Source organism: Amblyomma americanum, chromosome 11 (assembly GCF_052857255.1).
Source record: "Amblyomma americanum isolate KBUSLIRL-KWMA chromosome 11, ASM5285725v1, whole genome shotgun sequence".
In the NCBI taxonomy this organism is placed as follows: domain Eukaryota; kingdom Metazoa; phylum Arthropoda; class Arachnida; order Ixodida; family Ixodidae; genus Amblyomma; species Amblyomma americanum.
In genome coordinates this window covers 85,538,884-85,551,029 of record NC_135507.1, presented here as the reverse complement: position 1 = coordinate 85,551,029, position 12,146 = coordinate 85,538,884, and the positions used below count along the sequence as shown (strand labels likewise).

The window sequence follows — 12,146 nt, the reverse complement described above, 5'->3', positions numbered from 1 at the left end:
TATCAGTTGAGTTTCCCCTTCCAGGTAGCGATGAGAGGAAACTACTTGATGATGAAATCGGGGTTTCTTGGTGACCCGGTGGTTCTACTCGCAAACATTCACATTACTCAAGGAAAGGAGAAGGTTAACTATTTATTTACAACATCGGTAAAAAACGAGAAGAAACAAAGCAAGGAGAAAACTATTTACATGACTAAATCGTGGATCAGACGAATTCAGCCCCCGCTCTACCCAGAGCGCTTGGTTTTAAACCCTCTGTCTCCGCCCTTAGCGGGGACAGCAACCAATGAGATAACAAACGACCCATCTCGCCAGTCAGTGGTTAGGGAAAGGAAAATAATGATTTCCGCCAACTAATCACAGATTGGGGAAAGAGTGCTGATTAAACATTTGGGAAAGGAGAGGTTGCAATCAAATAGACAAACAGCACAAACGCGACCACCCTCTCCCACGGCACCCACGGCCCAGCCGTTACCCCTTTCCTATCTCTTTCGCACACGCGACAAAACGATCCCTAAAGTGTTTACACCGCACGAGACGAACACAGTCATTACGGGAATAGTGGGTTTCCGGTCACTCGGCTAATACTCAGCCGTATCTCGTGCGCCCCCGAAACCTCGTCAACCCCTTAACAGCCACATGTCGACAGCTGCACATGGTTAGCGTTTTTCCCAGCGGGTCATCCCCGTGACGGCGCGGCGTAAACGAGGACGTCCGCCGCACGAAGGGGAGGCAGGGACGGGACGGGCCCCTTTGTTGGGGACTTCCGACCCCACTGGAGCGGCCTTCCCTGCGAACACAAGACCAACGAGTTCGCGGAAAGGTCAGCGAACTCCACAGTGTCCGTCGACTGAAGCCGCCGAATAGTGATGAAAGGAACGGAACAGAAATAGACACTCATGCACCAAGATTTGGTATGGGAACCGAGCACGCGTTCGCCATCTCGAATTTTCTTGCGAAATAAAGTTTTACCGCCACAGCACAGAAGGGAGAACGTGGAGACTGCGCCAGTTGCCGTGGAAACGGGCGCGCGCGGCGCCGGGGAGGAAAACGTTCGAGCTCACTGCCCGCATTGGAGGAATGCGAAAGCATTGACGCCTCCTCGCCCCTCTTTGCTGGTGACTGCGATGTGTTGCACATAGTGAAACGCGTTTATGCAGCACGACAAATGACAGCAGCATGAAATGCACGAACACAGCACGCCGGCGGCGAGCGACTGGCGTACGAGAAGCGCACCCGGACACGCTCCCAAATTTGCTGGTTTTTTTCCAACACGCCGCGGTGGCTCAGTGGTTAGAGCGCTCGGCTACTGATCCGGAGTTCCCGGGTTCGAACCCGACCGCGGCGGCTGCGTCTTTATGGAGGCAAGGCGCCCGTGTGCTGTGCGATGTCAGTGCACGTAAAAGATCCCCAGGTGGTCGAAATTATTCCGGAGCCCTCCACTACGGCACCTCTCTCTTCCCTTCTTCTTTGACTCCCTCCTTTATCCCTTCCCTTACGGCGCGGTTCAGGTGTCCTAAGATATATGAGACAGATACTGCGCCATTTCCTTTCCCCCAAAACCAATTTTTGCCCGCTATTACGTCGCATCTGACGTCACGGTGGCCCAATCCCAAGGAGCCGCGCATGCGCACCAGTTGTGTCGATGAAAACCGCCTTGACGCGCGGACTCGCCGAGATGCCGCGCTCCTCTGCCACCCAGTGACGTCACACAACGTCACATTGTGTCGCCATGGCAACCGCGTTGTCTAAACGCCACTACATTTTCAACTTTCGTTCCATCTGCCTCACATTTTTCTTGATGAACCTAATAACAATTATCTCATTTATCTAATAATATAGAGATAATCTATCAATTAATTTGCAATTAATCAATTGGCTAATGGTTTATAATTGTCTAATTACCAATGGATCGGCTATTTAATTACTTTTGCTTTATTGCGCATTATTTCGATTAATTACAGATTGCCTAATTGATTGGATATTTATTTCCTCTGATTAGACCCATTTCACCTCGTTTTTCTAGCTTTCAAATTTGGCGCCACGCTTTGGCTCCGCCCACTTCCGGTGTTTTCAAATTTTGCGCCAGTTTTGCTCCGGTCCCGCCCACTTTTTGGACATTTTTGGCTCTGATTAATGAACTAATCATCCGATTTTGATTTTTTTGCGCAGCATCCTCACACCATCCTGTTTCGTTTACCACTCGTTTGATGCTATCTCTCAAAACGTCACAACGGCTGCCGACACCTTTACATGACACAAAACCGCCAGCGTAGCCTAGAAATGCTTTCGCATTATAACAGTGGAGTGGGCGATGCAGTGCTACTCGCGCTTAAACGAAGGCCAGCAGCAACGAAAAGTAAAGGAAGCATGTGTGACAACTTATGCAGCGGCAACGAGCCATGATCAGGCATTGCTGTCGGGCTGACCCATTGATCGCCCGTGAATCTTTTTCGCGCACAGCACTATTTCGACGGGTGTGCCGTCGAAATAAGGAGTGAAAAGCTCGCTCGCCTTCTAATGACGGTCAGCCGGTCTGCCTGAAGCTGTCGTGCGCAGAAACTCCTGTAAAGCACGAGCAAAGTTTGCTCGCTGCCTTTCCGAATGGCGAGGCAGCTATGTCTGAGGGAACAGGTTAATGGCGGATGATGATGAATTAGTGGATGATGATGATTTAGTATCGGGCCGTGGATGGTGCCGTTGGTCTGTCGCAGCCTCGGCCGCCAGGCTGATGAGTTTTTTCCGTGTGGCGGGGTCCTCGCTTTGCGTCCCAGGCTGTTTCATGATTGAACTCCGCACCTGTTTACCAACGAAACTGCTTTTCTACGTCACTACCCTTTCGACCAATCAGGATTTTCCACTAGCGCCGACGGCGGGCTTCCCGCCGAACCTTTAAACGCCAACTCCGGACGTTTTTAGGCCATTTTGAGTTCATAATCAGTCCCCTTGCATCGGTAGAAAAAAAAAATTCTTTTCAAGGGGCCCTCCACTACGGTACCTCTTTCTTCCTTTCTTCTTTCACTCCCTTCTTTATCTCTTCCCTTGTGGCGCGGTTCAGGTGTCCGTCGATATATGAGACAGATACTGCGCCATTTCCTTTCCCCAAAAACCAATTATTATTATTATTATTTCAAGATACCAAGGTGAAGTATTTAAGTACAGCAAAAACCAGGACGCCAACACCGAAACTGGGTTTCGACCAAACTATGACGCCACGGGTACTGTCGCAAAACCTATCGTTCGCGCATTCATTGGGTAAACTGGCGGCTGTGAGTGAGAGCTCTGCCCATTATTTGTCTGGAGTCACAAAAAGCCGGCTCGAAATTTGGTCCTTCAGCCAACGTGGAGCGAATATCGGTGGCCGTGCTCTCCAGTGCCGTCACACGGGCGAGGTTGCCCGTAGAAATCGCTCCCATTAAGGCCACGAAATAGGAAATTTTAAAATACTTTTGAACAGCAACAAAACACGACCCCGCTGCGAAATTTAACGCAAAGGACCAGAAAACTGCGGAGAACGTTCCGTGAAAGTTTTAATGAAATCCGAAGAAGCAGAAAAAAAAGCCGGAAATCCGAAGAAGCAGAAAAAAACGCCGGAGTCGGCTTTAAGACTGGCATTGACACAGGCGGCGGCGTCGGGCACCACAGGGTCATTCATTCTCCGTACAACAGCTCTCTCTGTAAAAAGCCTGTGCGATTGCACGACGCCGCATGCAGCTCGCGCCCGGCTTTTCGAATGGCGCCTCCGCGGTGCTTTCTGCCACGTGAGTGCAAGGTTGCGGGTTCGGTCGCAGGTCTTGGTGGCTGTATTCGCAAGGTGGCGGAATTCGGAAACGGGCTTGTGTCGAAACTTTCTGGCAATATCCTCGACGAGTGTATGTAGCAACGTCGAAATTTAGGGCTCGCGTTAATTTCGCAACAAACAGGATTGCGCACGATGTCAGTGTTGTCGCGTTACACTGTGCATTCTTAACTGGTACGCCTGAGGCAATTTTACTATAGGGTAACTTCTGCACTCGGTACTGAAGTTCTGTGCTGGGCCGCGCGATCCTGGAACAGCATTTTCACCTCTTCCTATCTCTTTCTTGTTTCACTCCCACCTTCCTTCCTACCCTTACGGCGCGGTTGAGGTGTCCATTGAGAAGTGAGGAAGTTACAGCGCCATTTCCTTTCCTCAAAGACTCCACAACTCGGGAAACACGACAGTTCGGCTGGTTAAGGGGTCTTGGTACGTTTCTCGGCCGCCTGCGCACCTAGCCGCTGCTGAACGCTGTGTCAGCCGTCCAATATTCCGCCCGGTAGTCACATGGGCGCCGATGACGTAGGCAGGGAGGGGTATTTGCGACGACGTATTTTATTAGCCTCTGGCTGTTGATACGCCATGTTCGTGCCATGTTTATGACAGCCATGAATGATGAGGGGCACTAGATTTTTGACGCAACTCCGTTCAGATGACGTTGCCCCTTGCGACTTTTCCATGGCAATAAGGAGGCATCTGTTCGCCTCTGACCGTCCAGTGTTTGGTGTAAGAATTCGACAACAAGCTTATCTGGCAGCATGACCCTGGGTGGCTGCAATTAGTGAGTAAAAGCAAAGCGACGAGCGGGTACAGTTGATAGAGCATCGGGGAAAACAAGCAGTCTGAAACTTCATGAACGAGAGATAGAAAACACGGTACGTGTTTCCTGTCTCGGGCCGTTTGTTTTCCCGTAATGAAGAAAGGGAGAGAGTGTGTGTGTGGGAATACACGCTGCCGGAACGAAGTGTACAGCCGTGTTTTCTGTCTCGGGGAAGTTTGTGTACCGAGCAGATAGAGCCAGGGGAAGAGGAGGTCAAGGACGGGCTCGTGGGATGTGGTCGGGACAGCGCGTGGGAGTCCGGGAGGTCGTCGTTAGGAAGGAGCCTTACCGCTTACCCGCCCGCACGTTCGATCCCGGAACGGCGCTCTGGAGGAGGCGGCGAGTTTCCCTGCGTCGTTTTATTGAAGAACTATAGGTTTCGGCGTCCTATCAATCTGGCGGGAAGACCTCGGCCGCTCCTCGCAGTTACCCGCTAGGCCCTCAGGGGGCGCCAGCGTACGGGTCGCCCATCGTCGTGTCGGTGGCGCCGCCTCGCGGACTCCGCGCGAGCCTGCTTCTCCGCTCGACGCCGTGCGCTCATCCGTGCGTCGCGTCGCGGCGGGTCGGTGGTGGTCCTCGGGTGGTGGCGGACGACGCGGCGCGTATCTCTGAAGCCGGTGCGGCGCTCCGCCGAGCTCCTGCGTCTCTCTCTCGCCTCGCCCCTGCGACGAACTCGTCGGTGCTCTCGCAGTGCGCGTGCTCTTCTTCTCGTAAAGGGGGTCGTGGCCCGCAGCTAGCGTGGCCGCGGTGTGTTGTGTACTTTTTGAGAAGTGAGCGCAACTAGCCGCCGCCAGTGCTCTTGGGCACCCACCGCGCCAGTGCCCTGCGGTGAAGCGTGAACGCTCTCCCCCTGTGCGGCCGCTCTAGCGAGGAAAGGCCTCGCCGACGACGCACCGGCCGTCGCCAAGTGCCGTTGGAATCAGGGTAACACAACACGTTCGGGCCTCGATCGATAGAAGGCAAGTCAGTCGCCGCCAGCGGCGACGACCATGGAGGTTTTTCCCCCTTTCCTCCCCCGCAATCTTGTTTTTTTTTTCTCGTCGTCTATTTTCGTCTGCTGTTCTCTCTAGTATTCGTGGCGCCCTTTTTTTTCGGTGTTTCGAAGGGCCAGTAGTAGTCTTTATTTTCCCTACTTTTTTTTTTCCTTCGCCCGTGGCGCCCCACCAGCTCAACCTGACCCCGTGACCTCGCGCTGCTCCCGCAACGCCTGCGCGCCGTGCGGCGAAGCCTAGCTCCCCCCTTCTCCTCTCCTTGGCAATTACCGTGCGGTGAAGCTTCCCTTTCGGGAGCCGCCGCCGTGTCTGCTGCTCAGGTGTGCTCCCCCCGCGCGCTGCGGCGGCAGCGAGGTATATCGGCGCTGCGATGTGGCCGCGTTATTTGTCCGGCTGCCACGACTTATTTTCGGTGCCTCTCAGGTTTCGCATTGTCGGCTGACCGTGGGCTTTGGAAAGTGCGCTGCTGCGAGTTGCGCTGTCTTTTTTTTTCGTTTCATTTTACCGAGCGCCGGCAAGTTGTAGTTGCGTGCGCGTAGCGTTCGTTGGCACTCTTGACAGCCGAAAGGTTCTTGCTTCTCAGATTTAGTCGTACGACTTTAGGAACACTTTGGCTCTTCCGTTGAGCCCTGTATTTGTGCCGTTTAGATGGAAACCGGCGGTGCGCCCCTCCGACAAAGGGTCGCCCGTAAGCCTCACCTGGAAAAGCAGGGGGACGTGAGAAGATGGGGGCACGTACTCTAGAGTTCCGATTCACAGAAAAACATTTTATTTTATTTTTCGGCGGTATTAGCCGTCATATCCCCCCTCATGTGAGGCGGTGAAATCGGCCACTGTTTAGGCAGAAGCGAGTGCGGGGTTTTGGTTTCGCAATCAGTCTGGGGCCCTTGCTAGGCCTTCTTCCTCGCTACAGGAGACAACGCGCAAAAAAAAATGTGACCGACGGCGAGCCTTTCGGATTTTACCTCCATAAGTGCCGCTTCTTTTTTTAGCCACACAACTGATCTCCCTTTGTGGGATAGTTGGGCTTCCTGAAAGTTCCCGGCGTCACCTTCTGTGCGAGCAGCGATTGTGTGCGCACTGCGGTAGGACCGACAACTCTAGAACAAATTTTACGGAGGGAAGACGATAGGAAGAAAAAAATTGATTTCCACTGCCCATTCCAGCACGTCACTGATTAGGAAGTGGCTAGCTCTACCATATATCGCCCCTTTCATGATTTTTATTATTTTGTTTGCATTGTACTGCTCACTTCTTCATGTACTGCCTCAACATGAGACCCTCGAGGTATCAGATAAACAAATGAGTACACCTACACGACCGCGCAAGGCACAGCCGCAATACGTCCCTCATGGCCCAGACCCACCACGGCAGTGCGGCATAGCTTTGGGTACCGAATGAAGACGGGAATTTTTTTCCGACCAACAAGACTGTAGAAGGCACATCCCCAGGACGTCCACATCACGTCTCGCATGTCCGTCATAACTCGGGTGTGCCTGGGCAGTGTGACATACAGATATCCTTTGGACACTACGAATATACAACTTTCTTCAGTTGCGATATACTGCTACAGATAAGCTACATATGTCTACTCCTGAGAAAATGCCTCAGTACGATTGTCACTATGATCTAAAAGAAAGTTCACTGGTAGGATTGTGAAAAAGTTGTATCCACTTTGAAAGAAGCGGCCATGCATTTCTTTGCTACTTGGCGTCACGCCCCTCCCCGTGACTAATTTCACACTGTCCTATTATGCTACCTTAAATGCTTGTGTGTTATGGATGGAGAGCTTTTCTTGTGGTCTCAGTCTACCTTCTGTCCCATTGTGCTATAATCGCTAACGAAAGTGGGTGCTTCAGCGCTAAATTTGTTTTCGCACACGGGACAGGCAGCGCCTTTGCCGAAGTCTCCTTCCCAGAGAAGAGTCAAGGGTGCATTTCCTCCATACTTTTTTGGCCGTAACCCTGAGCAGTATACACTTGTCACGATGTGTGCGAACAGGCGACGGCCGCTGTCTTCTTAGATGGTCAGACGCTCACATGACATCCGCACGCGCAAATTGTCGCGTGCAACAGCCGAAGCAAAGCTCTCCATGCTACAGCTAAGGCCATTTGGGACGCCCGTGGTCCTAGATAAGTAAATTGAAATCTTGTTTTTGCAAACCTAGTTTTTCGAACTTGTCGATTTAGTGCGGCGACGTGTCTGCAGGTTCATTTTCTTCCCGCCACGCTTGAACAAATTGTTCTCGAGAGTCTCTTAAGTGAGGGTCTGTCGGTGAGTTTCGCTCACTGGCTCACCTTCGTGCCTGATTGTGTCGCTGGAGAGTTGGGCTTATCTATCGAGGAGCTCAGAACATTCAATGCCTCGGGGCTTCACAGCTGCCTAGTGGTTGCTCGGCTTTTGGAAGATTCTTTTCTTCCTTCATCCTTTCGAATCTCGCGCAGTTTATCCCCCGTATTCGTCGATGGGTCTTCACGTGTGAAGGCACAGCCGCAGAACGTCCGCTCTACGTCCCACATGTCCCGCATGGCTCAGGCCCTCTAGGATAGTGTGGCATAGCCTTTAAGGACCAGGCGATAAAGGGTCCGCTCGCACGAAGCAAATTAACAGTATAATCTAATCTATAGCCCTATTCGCAGTACGTCCCGTGGACGTCCTGCCGTTGTCGACGAAGTGCACGGGTGTCCCCTCTTTCTGCAGTTGTGTCCCTCCCACCGTTGGATCCATGTTTGGCATATAGCAAGCACTGTTGACTACACCAACTGGCCCTAGGTTGAGGTTGCTTGCTACTGTACAGTGTAGTGGGACTAGCTTTGCAACTGCTGCTGGCAATCGCTCTTCGGTAGCGGGACTGGCCCGATTCACAGTACTACTCTCTCATGTTTCAGTGGGGAGCTGGTGTGGTGTCCCGCGTAGTTAATGAGCCACTCTGGTTGTGACGACTTCGTCTCTCGCATGGCGGCGCTGCTGCCGCGCTCGAGCGAAAGCTTTGTGAAACGCAATACCCGCTTCGATACTTCTCCTTTGCTCATCGAGCCCTCTCGGCGAGCGTGTATTCGTGGCAGGTAGGCCCGATACGGGACCCTTAGTTTCGTTTCTCGCGCCTGTCTGCCTGCCAGTTTTAGCTTCGGTCCCCTAGATGGGCGCGGCCATTTTGAAAGCGCCGCTGGGGTGGACCCGCTAGACGCAGATGGTTTTTCTGGTGATTGCGCTGGGCTGACCTGGCGTGCGGGTAAAAATGCGCTTTTCTCGCCGGCCGCAGATTATCCGAAGCGCCAGCGCCACTCTGATGGACGGCACGTGTGACGAAAAAGTGGCAGGGTTTTAACGTTGCTAAACCTAGCAGACGTACGAAAGCATGTGTTTAGCCTGGTTGGCTCGTGCTTAGGTTAGCTGGGTCGTCGGCACGTCCGACGGCGATGTTAGGCTCGGGTTAAGCTGATATGATATGTTCGCGCTGCAGACGGAAGTTGATGAAGACGACGGTGTGTAGTGCACAGCGCTTAACACGAGGCGTGATCGGCTGCGGCGATAGCATGGTGCTCTCGAGCAGTGGCCAGCGAAGCTGGTCCGTTCGCGCCTCGGCGGGTTCGGTACCCAGTCGGGGCAATATTTATTTCATTTCTGCATCCTAAAGGTCAGGGACGCCGCAGGGTTCTCGGTTGGGTTTGACCACATGAAGTATTGCTTTCTCACTAAAACCTCTGGCCGGCCTATAGATACGTACGCACAGCGGCTTCAATTTTATGCGGGATTGCGTCGGGTCCCCTCGCGCGCGGGGCGTTGCCCTCCTGGTTAACTTGCGCCTTCGCTGCCCGCGGAGCGCCGGTTTTCTGCGGATGTTGTCTGGACGCGGGCCCGCGGAGCGTCCCGTAGTCGCCGCGGCGCAACCCGGGCTCTCACGTTGACGCCCGTCCAATCCGCGCACGTGGCTGCTGCTTTCGCACCGCGCGATCGCGAGTAGCGCTCGGGCCGAACGAGTGCCTGCTGGGGAAGGAAGGAAGCAAGAGTACGTGATCCGCGTACAGATGTAGTATGGAACCCGCGAACTACTATATTCGGATGCAAGAACGTAGCGGCAAATGCCTCTCGAAGGTGGCACGCCTACCAGTGCCATCGCAGTCAACTGCCTAGCACCTGCTAACGTGTCATTTCAAATTGCTAACAGGTGCAGGGCGACTGACCACGACGTCATGGCGCTAAGTCGACGACATCGGTTGGCGTCCTTTCTTCGGGAGACATTTGCCGCTGCGTTTTTGAACAGTTGCATCCGAATATAGCCTGCCCCTTGCACGATAACTCACCGTGGTGATGCCTCCTTCCACCTCGCCTGTTGCAACACCTGTTGCACGGCACCGCGCACGTGTCGGGCATTAGAGAAGTCGGGAAAGCACGGCTCCTTGAACCGACACAGGATGGCGGCTGTGTTGCCAGTTTGAGCGCGGCGCCCTGTATGCTGTTCCGTGACGAACAGCCCTCGAGAGAAAGCGTAGCTAGGGAAACGTGGTCGGAGCCGCTACGCGCGACTTGATGCTGCATTCGCAGAGCGAGCGGTGGCCGTCCATTGTCAAGCTGGGACTTTTGGGAGCACCTGTCAGTAGCTGCGGCAGCGCTGGTAAAAAGGGGCAGTACACTAGAATGAACTTTCGAACCACTTGCTCGATTTCGTTTAAACTTTCGGGGCCAGTTTATATCACTGCTGGGATCATCTCTGCCAAATTTAATTATTCTAGAAAATATCAACGTTATGCAACCTGTATGATAAGGATGACTGTGCTTGCTTGGGAAAACTGTCGTTTGGAAAAGGAAGATCATTTTTTGAACTTTTTTTTATGTGACCTTAGGAATGTCCACAGCACACAACTCTGAAATTATTTTGCTTTTTTTTGCTATTTTTTGACAAAAATGCCACCATACATAAATAATGACGCTGGTTTTTCATTTCCAGCATTTTTGTTTATGCAGAAAGGCAGAAATAGACAAAGTAAGCACATAATTGTGTTCCTCACAAAATGTCGCTCCGGGAAGCCCGCCACAATAACAGTTTTATAGAGTAATAATGGAACGGTAGGTGTCCTAAGGTGGCAGTTTACTGAAAGAAACTGAAAATGAGAAAAATGGGCGCACAAGATTGAAAACCACCCCGCTTTATTTTCAGAGCTTCAATGATCAAGAAATCCCCCAGCATATTAATTACATTTTGCAGAGATGGCCCCAGCAGTGATACGAACTACTCCCACAAATTTCAATAAATCGAGCAAGCGGTTCGAAAGTTCACTTTTTCTAGGGCAGTGTCCTACCTTTAATATGAAGGCGTGAACTGCGCTAAATAATGTCGCTTAAGAGACTTGAGCGCCGGGTTTCCAACTTGGGCCCGTCTTTCCGTAGGGAGAGCGAGAGCAGCTGAAATGTCTTCGCTTTGTTTAGTAGAGTGTGCGCGGGTGGTTTCAGGTGCGCCTGACACCACTGTGACTGAACAGGTCCCCGTCGCGCGAAACTAGAAACGGAGAGGCCGCATTCGGGGCGACTAAAAGGTCGCCATGATCATCAAGGAACACCGGAACACGTTTGAGCCGCTTCTCTGGAAAGTCGGCTCCGCCCCTACGTTGGTATTATTGCAGGGAAGATAGCTTTACAGGCTGCCTTCTTTGTGGTACGCAGAGCCGGCACACGTGATATCTTCCTGACTTTTCGGGGCGGAGTGACAGCGATACCCGAACCACGTACCCCACCCCCCATCGTTCACACGCACTCGCAATAGAGCGCGCATTGTAAGGAGGTGCACATGGGTGTGAAACCCACCTGTGTCTCGTGACCGGTTAGAGCGCATTCCGGGAACATTGCTGCGGCCCATCTGGATACTTGGCCAACCCGCCACGATGGCTGAGCGGCTGTTGCGTTATAGCACCGGGACGCAGGTTCTATTGCCGGCCCTGGTGTCCTTTGCATTCGCACTGCACAGCAGATCTTGGTAACGGCCCCGGTCTAAGCTCGCCGGAACAGCATAGACCACCCGTGTCTCTCAAAGCGCGCAGTGCATGCATGTCCCCGTAGGCGGGAGGATCGGTCATGCATGTTGCTCGGCTGAGAAGAAGTAGTAGTTGAAGAAGATATCCCCCAGAGATTAATTCTGATGCGATCATTAGATGGGAATGCATTTCTGCAGCTGTCGTACACATACGCGCAGTGGTTTCGTGTATGTGTGCGTATGCAGTTTTGGAGAACGAACCCTACATCAATGCAGGTCCACGGCGTTTCCTCGTGTTTCTCTCTCCGCTCCTTCGATTCATGTGCAGCGCGGGTCCTGACTCGCGGTTCTGATCAGTCGCTGTCCTGAGGCCTTTGTAATATTCGCATTCGAGACCCTTGTCCTGTTCACACTGCCGCCCCCTTTCTCATAATCTTCTCCTTACTAGTTCATAGTAGCGGGCTTGGTAATGATCGTACGTGGTCTATGTGGTCTTTGTAAAGAATTTTTTTTTTTGTAAAGGTAAGCCTAGCATCGCTGGATTGAATCCCCTGCCTTGACGACCGCATG

General features: G+C 52.6%; 1 protein-coding gene across 3 annotated transcripts in view; it reads left to right on the top strand.

Moving 5' to 3' along the window:
* The window catches only part of Rab3 (RAS oncogene family member Rab3), a 69,069-nt gene that overhangs the window by 34,857 nt on the left and 22,066 nt on the right, over nucleotides 1–12,146 (top strand). The window contains exon 1 of one of the 3 annotated variants that reach the window (XM_077644806.1): nucleotides 5,156–5,575. The exons of the other annotated variants lie outside the window; for them this stretch is intronic. The gene's annotated coding sequence lies outside the window, so the exon portion shown is untranslated. Of the gene's footprint in view, nucleotides 1–5,155; nucleotides 5,576–12,146 lie in introns of those variants that run through there. 3 annotated transcript variants of the gene reach the window in all.